The sequence below is a fragment of the Haliotis asinina genome, chromosome 16 (genome assembly GCF_037392515.1).
Source record: "Haliotis asinina isolate JCU_RB_2024 chromosome 16, JCU_Hal_asi_v2, whole genome shotgun sequence".
In the NCBI taxonomy this organism is placed as follows: Eukaryota; Metazoa; Mollusca; class Gastropoda; order Lepetellida; family Haliotidae; genus Haliotis; species Haliotis asinina.
Window position 1 is genome coordinate 10891317 of NC_090295.1, and position 8388 is coordinate 10899704.

The following is an 8388-nucleotide window of genomic DNA, read 5'->3' on the forward strand; positions in this document are numbered from 1 at the left end:
CGCTATCGTCGGTTTCAACGGAAGGGTCAGCCCGCTGAAATACATCACAGGAAGACAGATACCAGCCACGTGGGGCGAGAAGTCCGTGCCACAATTCAAAGAATGAATAACAACCACGTCGTTATCCTGGCTGACATAATTCTAAAGTTACCTTGTTCATGTTATCTGTTATAAAACCCAAAATGATGATGAGTTGATGTGTATTTCCCATCCTTACGAGCTACACATTCACAGCTGGGTGGTCCGGGACACATACTCAGTTCTTTGTCAAACTTTACTGCACGTCACAGGTGGGCTCAATCCCTACACCTCAAGCTCGCTGGATTGCTAGATTGCTTAGACAGCTTGCCCACCGCGCCCCCTCAAGCTTATGTGCCGAGGAACATTTATCCTACTGCTCCCTTTGGTGGGGACTCCTTTATGGTGTGGGGATGTGTCTCCTGAGACTACACGTTGGCATTGGTGTGACTGTGCGGAACTTCGTTGTAGCCTGCACTACATAACGGGCATTCTTGATAAGTCGTCAGTTGGCTCCGGAACGTATTCACAGGCTCACTGGTGATGTGATGAGTAGGCAATGGGTGGCGGGTACACGAACTACAACTGTCAAATACGTTTGATTTCAAGGGACCTACACGGATTCGGATATCTTATCACGTGCCTTGCCAGTACATTACTTATTTAATGCTGACATTTTACAAATAAAGAGCGACCTGTGAATGTCCGGGATAGAACAGGCCTTCGCTAACTCATGCTTGCCATAAAAGGCGACTATGCTTGTCGTAAGAGGCGACTAACAGGATCGGGTAGTCAGGCTCGCTGACTTGGTTGACACATGTCATCGGTACCCGAAGGCACAGATCGATGCTCATGCTGTAGACCACTGGATTGTCTGGTCTGGTTATTTACAGACCGCCGCCATATAGGTGGAATATTGTTCAGTACGGCGTAAAACTGAACTCACTCACATGTGCAGAGCAGACAATTAACACAATGACTCCATTTTGTTTTCCTGTAGTCAGTTATTAAAATATATCGGACCACAACTGTCAGCTATATCAAAGTGTCAAGGCCTAGATTATTTTCAGTATATTCATTAGACGTTGAGATTAAAAACCTCGAACAATATTGAAAACTATTAACCCTGATAGAGTGATAGTTCCACTGGAAGTGGGGTAATCCAGTGGTAAACGTCACGCCAAGGCCAGGATTCGATTCCCCACTTACGTACAATGTGTGAAGCCAATTTCTTGTGTTGCCCACTGTAGCGGTGATGGAATATTGCTTAAAGTCGTATAAAACTCAACTCACTCACTCACGTATTCATGGTTCCAGTCATGATCCTATATGAACACTGCTCCTAAAGATACTGCACTTTATGGACAACAACCCTGCCTCTAAACGAATTTCAGTTTCCCCACAAGGTAAGTGAGTAAGTTTGGTTTAACGCTGTTTCTAAAAGTATTCCAGTTTATCAGTAATAACAAGATAAGTGAGTTTGGTTTAACACTGTTTCTAAAAGTATTCCAGTTTACCAGTAATAATAAGATAAGGAAGTGAGAATGGTTTACCACTGTTTCTAAAAGTGTCAGCTTGCTGTGAAAGGAACGTTATTGCTGGTGGTATCACACTCACACCCACCTGTGTGGAGACCAAAAAGGATGGTGATAGTACTCAAAATCAAGAGTGAGTGCGTGAGCTTATGTTTACGCCGCACTCAGCGATTTTCCAGCTATACTGCGGCGGTCCGTAACCAATCGACCCTGGACCAGACAGTTCAGTGATCAACAGCATGAGCACCAATCTGCACGTAGCATTATTCCAGCCACGTTGCGGGAGTCTGTTAGCAATAAAGCCTGAACCAGATAAATCAGAGATATTTTCGTCACCAAAATTGCTAAAATAAAGATGATAACTGTATGAGATCAATGAAGGCGTTCAGATTCATGTTTCGCGTGGACTTTTTCGTGACAATATCGAGCTGACACGAAATATCAGCGCACATGTCTGTGTTGTTGAAATTTGAGTATGCGTGTCATTGTTTACATTTCGCCCGACGATTTTCCTGTTTTAAAACTGCTTAGGTTTCGTACGTGAAATGTAACGATGGGCGTTGTTCTGGTGACGTATACTTTGCCTAGTACCGATGAAAATGCTATGAAAACATTCCAGCCACTCGTTCTTGGATCTTGATGTTAAATCACAATCAAATATCTATGATGTACCCGTCTCAGAATCAGCCAATTAAAAAAGGTCACAGGATGGAACGAGTGTATACAAAAAGGAAATATCAAACTTTTGAGAAGTTATTCATTAATCCGGAAGTTTTATAATTTCAGGATTGGCGGTGTTTTGTAGTGTATAATACAGTGCTGTTGTCTTATGCCGCACTCGGCAAAACACCGCCAGTCAGTGAACAAATCTGTTCAAACAATCCAGTCATCAACTTGATATTTATCAAATTCACACTACAACCGCAGTGTGGGAGGATGAATAGGCGACACACACAGTAAATAACTTCACTCACTCACTCACCAATCCGGAGAGTCAACACATTAATAGTTACGAACAGAGTGTGATTATCGAATGTTTTATTTTCTAATTAAATATGAGCGGATACGGCTGAAGCTCTTTGACATCGTTCAGTAACTGATCATGTTGCGGCTTGTTACTTGCCGATGTTGATGTTGGGCACGCAGCAGTAGAAGAACCTGCCGCCACAGTCGTCCAAAGTCTGCTTTCCGAAACAGACCTCGTTAGAGGCAATGCTACGGCAGGCCCCACCGTTCTTGTGACATGCGCTGTCTAGAAAGAGGCAGTCTGCAACAGAGGGATGGTATGAATCATTATGTTCAGGGCATAATTTACCACGTAAGGACAGTCACTTTCAGCAATATTTCAACGCTATTAATGCATTAGACGTTAGGCGAAGGAAAAGGTTTTATGCTGATTTTAACATAGACGTGGAAACCAGTAATCAGCACACACCTTTAACTACACGTCAGTCCTCCTCTGCTATTCGTGTAATGAGTAGGTTTTCTTACGTGGGTTTTACTACATGGGTTTTGTTACGTGGGTTTTGTTACATGAGTTTTAGCACCGCCGTGTATTTCCATTTCTTTTCCCTTTTCCTTTTATGACTGTACCCTCAAAGGGGGTTGAAGTATTGCAAAAAGTATCGTCCACCCGAGAGGGTACGTAAATCCCAAGACTTTCAAGTCAACCTTAACTTACCAGGCTTTTTAGAAGTAGTATTCTTGTTGTTTTAATTTTGGCTAACATCTACAATCGCCAGCAACGGGATGGTGTAAATCCAAGTGGGGTCCATGTAGGTAGCAAAAGTACTGTAAGTCCCCATGGTCCCTAGTATGGTGATCTTCCTTCTGTTGTAGGCGATCTATGGTCTGTTTTTTATATTGCATTGTCTAAATAGTGATATTAGTTTTAACTTTCCACACTAGTTTTAAGTCAAATTGTGATATTCTAGTTGTTTTACTGTCCTTCGTGGACAGGTTTTTATAATATACATATAGTCCTTTTCAGTGTTAACTGTTCTCGTCACGATATGGCTGCAATATTGCCGGGGTGACATTAAATATTAACTCACTCATTCACTCATTTTTTGTTTGTGGTGGTACGAGAACCCGAAACATGCAGGACGAGTCTTGTTTCATGTTTTATCATAGGCGTAATGTCAAGTATTATCACTGCTACTATGGGATTCGAACCCACCTACATCTACAAGACATGGGGTTGAAAACACAACTCATAGATTGGCACTCTTGTCAATTACTCGACTGCCTGATCGCGTCTGGATTATTTACGAACCCACGTACGGCGTTAAAACACAAACAATCAAACAATCCAACCACCATACCTGTGCACAACGACATCCACAACACATCAGTCTGAGTCTCTAACATGTCTGGTACTTACTCGCGGCTGTCAAGCACAGAAGAAGCACACACGCAATCGCCAACTTCATAGTTTTCAAACGACAGGACGTCCAACTGAAACATATACAAACAACCAATCTTTATATCACGGACGCTCCCTGGGTTTATTCAAGGCCTATCACCATGGCTACCAGGACCGTTTTCTCATATCTTATCTTCATGGCAAAGGCAGAGGTTATGTAGGAAATAGAATGGTTGTTGTTGCCCGTTCTCGTTTTCAAGGTGGAAACATCGACATCACCAATCTTCCATGGAAGAAGAAGGCCTAGGGTTGACCGAGAAAGATAGGACGTGGGAAATCCAGTCCAAGACCCACAGTGCCGATGAAGCCATATTTGTCTGGAGAGACAGCAATGTACCCTGGACCTTTAGGAGCCTCTGTCGGATAGTCGGAGGGTACTGTCACCTGAGTCAGATCAGTCTCAGAGGGGAAGGATTACTTGTTCTTTTCGTCCTGTCTTGCTCTACCAAATCAGTGAAATTTGTAGAAGACCAGCATTTTACATATTGACAGCTGCAAACTTGTTCATGTTTCACAGGTAGAAACCTCTATCCCAAATGACGAATACGAATTTTACAAACGTATCCATATATGCTCAACCTTGTAATATCGTACTGAACACGGTGTTGACGTACTGCCACTACTAGTGTTTCGCATGGACTTGGTTATCACAACAAGTTGGTGACAAAAAGCATATCTGTTGTGTGGATATGTACATCGAAGATAACGTTCACATTAAATTTTTCTGTCCAAATATTCTGCACTCGGAATGAAATATAGTTATCCTCTGTTGTGTTGTTGTTGTTGTGTTATCTGTCTGCAGTTTTAGATAGACGAGTCGGAGTCGGAGTCTGGATAGAACTATAGTCCGTTTGGCTCAAAAGCGGACTGGGGACTTGCAATCTAACTCGAAAATCAATAAACATAACATACTCAATGAAAAGCTGATCATAATTAAAACAGCATACCAACTCTGTGATGCTTTTGCAGAATTTTGTCCTAAATATGAAAAAGTCGTTTTACAAAGTATCATTAAAATATTGACACAGTTCACTATTTATTACGAGAGAGGAGTGCAGAGAAAGGTACAGCCATGTGTGGGAGAAAGCATGAAGATAGCACAGCACAGGTTAATGAATATATAAGTCTGTCGGAACGTGTGCACGTGTTCCTCGAACACCTGGCTGTCCCTTTCTCTGCACAGAAGCCTAAGGAAATCATGCCTGTCACAAATATACTTAATTTGTAGTTATTCCTTTACAAACCAGGTAAAAGCAATTGCAAAGGCTTAAGAATATCTCATGATAATTTCATATCTGAAAATAACGTTCCCAATGTCTGTGATAAATGGGACAGCGAATTGAATGATCGTATAACTTGCAGCAAGACCATACTTATACAATGTGGACAGTCTAAAGTGGTCAGAGATAGAAATTTTCAAAACAAATTTAAATGAAAAGTAAGTTTTCGTTCCGGAGTACCCTTTCGTCCTTAATCCGACCGACCCGTTAAACAGTGTCTGTAATCTGGTGTCTCTGTGTACAGTCCGTTCAAACACAGCTGACCTGTTTCAAGATTGTTCTGAGGCAGAGTTTTTTTGTTTTTTTGTTTTGTTTTGTTTTTTTTATTGGTTCATGTGATTACACATAGTACAAAGCACAGGTACATATCGATGGATGATATACAGAAATCATATCAACATTATGATAATAGACATATACTGGTTGATATAGGTGATATATGACAGATATATAGAAAGATTCAAATTTATCCAAGCACTGGGAAAAGAGGGCCCCATTTATGATTGAAATGATCTATCTTATTAATTTTTTTTGCATATATGTTTCTCTACAAAGAATGTTTCTTTTAGGGTTTTTGTAAATGAAGTTATATCAGGAAGTATATTCTTAATACTACATATGTAAATGTGTCCTTTGGCTGCAATGATGATGTGGTTTAGTAATGTATTTCGGTGTAGAGTACCAAACCAAACCATATGTTTTGTAAAGTGAAATGGATGAGGGAATGAATTTTTTTTTTTTATTTGCACATTTTTTCAGGGTACAGGTCACATGTTATATGTTGTTATCGACAAAACGGAAGCGTATACAGGGCTGGATTCAAATATTGCTATCCTGCTTGCACCAGGCGGGTGTAGCCTATGACAAGATCTCAGCCGCACCATCCAAATTTCAAAACTGTATGCTTATAATGTTCGACTTCATGCTGATGTATTTCTCACAGACTGACTTGCACATTGTGCAGGTTAGACTCATAAGTAGGTTCGTTCCGTAAAATTAGTGCCAGTGCTAGCAACAAAGCATTAAATCAAGCCCTGATATGTATTCACAGGTATGTGATGGTGTTAATGTCATAAACATACAAGTATATTGCTCTACAGTCTTTGCTTAAGTTCAGTGTTAGATATGGACTATATCCAAGCAGGTTGTGCATTACTAGGCAAATACGGTATGTAGGGATGGCCAAAATTTTGTAAACTTATCACATGAGCAAGTTGTAAATGCTATACATTTTGAAAGATAATAGTACTGGCAGCAGATTCTAAAGATGTTCTTTTGGTCTGGTATTATTCCATATTTTCGGTTGCGAAAGATTGTTTGTTTAGTATGAAGCAAAATTATATTCAAAGGATCATTTCGATTTTCCTTTAATCCAAATAGTATGGTTTGTGGGGTAAGTTTAATTCTTTTTCCAGCATCAGACATGAGCCAATCTTCAATTTCCTTCCAAAGTCTATTTATCACATTGCAGTCCCAAAAAAAGTTGTAAAATAGTTTCATTGGAAATTTTACAATAGCTACTGGCGTTTATTTTATGTTGATAATAGTTCGTGCCTAAGATATTGTTAATAATTTTCATTTGGAACCATCTTAATTCTGTACTTTGTGTACATCTGAATGGAAGAATATTGTAAGTTCTCCAATCTGATTCATCAGTGTTAGATTCAAGTATGGTTTCCCATTTTAAATTTGAGGCTGATTTCTTGGATTTTGACTGGAGAAGAGTGATATAAAACAACTTGCTTCCCACAGACTGTGGCAGTTTATGAATGTAGTAAGGTGCTATAGGCAGTTCTAATGTTATGTGGCCTGAATTAAGGGTAGCAAGATTGTAATATTTTTGCAGGTGTTTAACACAACTGATCATACTTTGATAGGATAAGAAATTGGCATTGCAATGAAATTTAGTTACAAATTCATTAAAATCTAAATATTTTCCATCTTTATCCAGTAGATCTTTGACTGACCTTACTCCTTTCTTGTACCAATCTGTGTAGGAAGGTGTTTGATTACCAGTCATTAGTTTGTTGTTGAACCACAAAGGAAATGTCAGAAATTCCTCAACACATGTTGATTGTTCCAATAAGGTTGCAGTGTAATCTGCCCAAGCCGTTTTCATAGATAAGAATAGAACATGAGGTATTATAGTAGATGTAACGATCGAGTGAGCAAAGTAGTTTAGAAGAACATGTGCGCCTGTACCGTTTTCAGTGCGGCTTCTCGGTGTTTTTGCTATACACCAAAAATGTGATAGAAGGTAAGAAAACGTAAAATAAACCTTTACGAGAATAAATGTTGCATGTCAGGTAGTAATAGTTACCATACTGACATTAACTCAGCAATATCTGGCGTTACTTGCCAGCTAACTTGATAACTTGATCCTGGTTGGTCTTAACTCAGGGAAGAGAGTGTGGTCACATTTCCCGAAAATGATAGATTATAGGACGAAATGCAGGGTATGCTTATAACAGAACGTAAATGTCCGATTACCTAATAGTCAGTTTATGCTTTTGTTAGTTCCACACCTTCGTAGCCAAATGTGCGTGTGGCTTCTGACAAGTGAGCTAGTGGCAACGTAAATACAAAGGGAGGTTACTCTAACTACTTGACACCATCAGGCTAACCGCTAGTGATGTTTTTCCAAGTTGATACATTTCACATTGCGACAGACCAGCAGTACATTTGTCATGAGTGAACTATTTTTTTACGACTATATATTAATGTTTCTAGGTATTTCTATAAATCGTGTTTTTAAATACGTGTTATTTTACAATATATAATTATATTTTACAATCTAGTTGATATAGATATATGTTTAACAAGTGTGGACAGTTTCATGATAGAGGGGAGAACTTATATAGCACAAAGGTAAGCCACATATTTCACCTTCCATACGATATAGCTAAATGTTAAAAAATGTGTCCACTCTCTGACAGTGCTGGAAATATATATAACATGCAAAGGTGGGTGACATGTTTTACAACCCACGTGATGTGAACAAATGTTGAACAACATGTCGGCCGCTCGAACATAGTACAGGGACTGTATATAACACGCAAAGGCGAGTAGCATAGTTTACAACCCACATGATATAAGTAAATGCTGATCAATATGTCGGCAGCTCGAACAT

General features: G+C 39.6%; 1 long non-coding RNA gene across 1 annotated transcript; it reads right to left on the minus strand.

The window, feature by feature from the left end:
- Nucleotides 1-2574: 2574 nt before the first annotated feature.
- Nucleotides 2575-7852, minus strand: LOC137268212 (uncharacterized). The gene is made up of 3 exons (XR_010955023.1): nt 7749-7852; nt 3937-4010; nt 2575-2820 (listed from the first exon to the last, which is right to left on the minus strand). It is a non-coding gene; the product is annotated as an uncharacterized lncRNA (long non-coding RNA).
- Between the last annotated feature and the right edge of the window lie 536 nt (nt 7853-8388).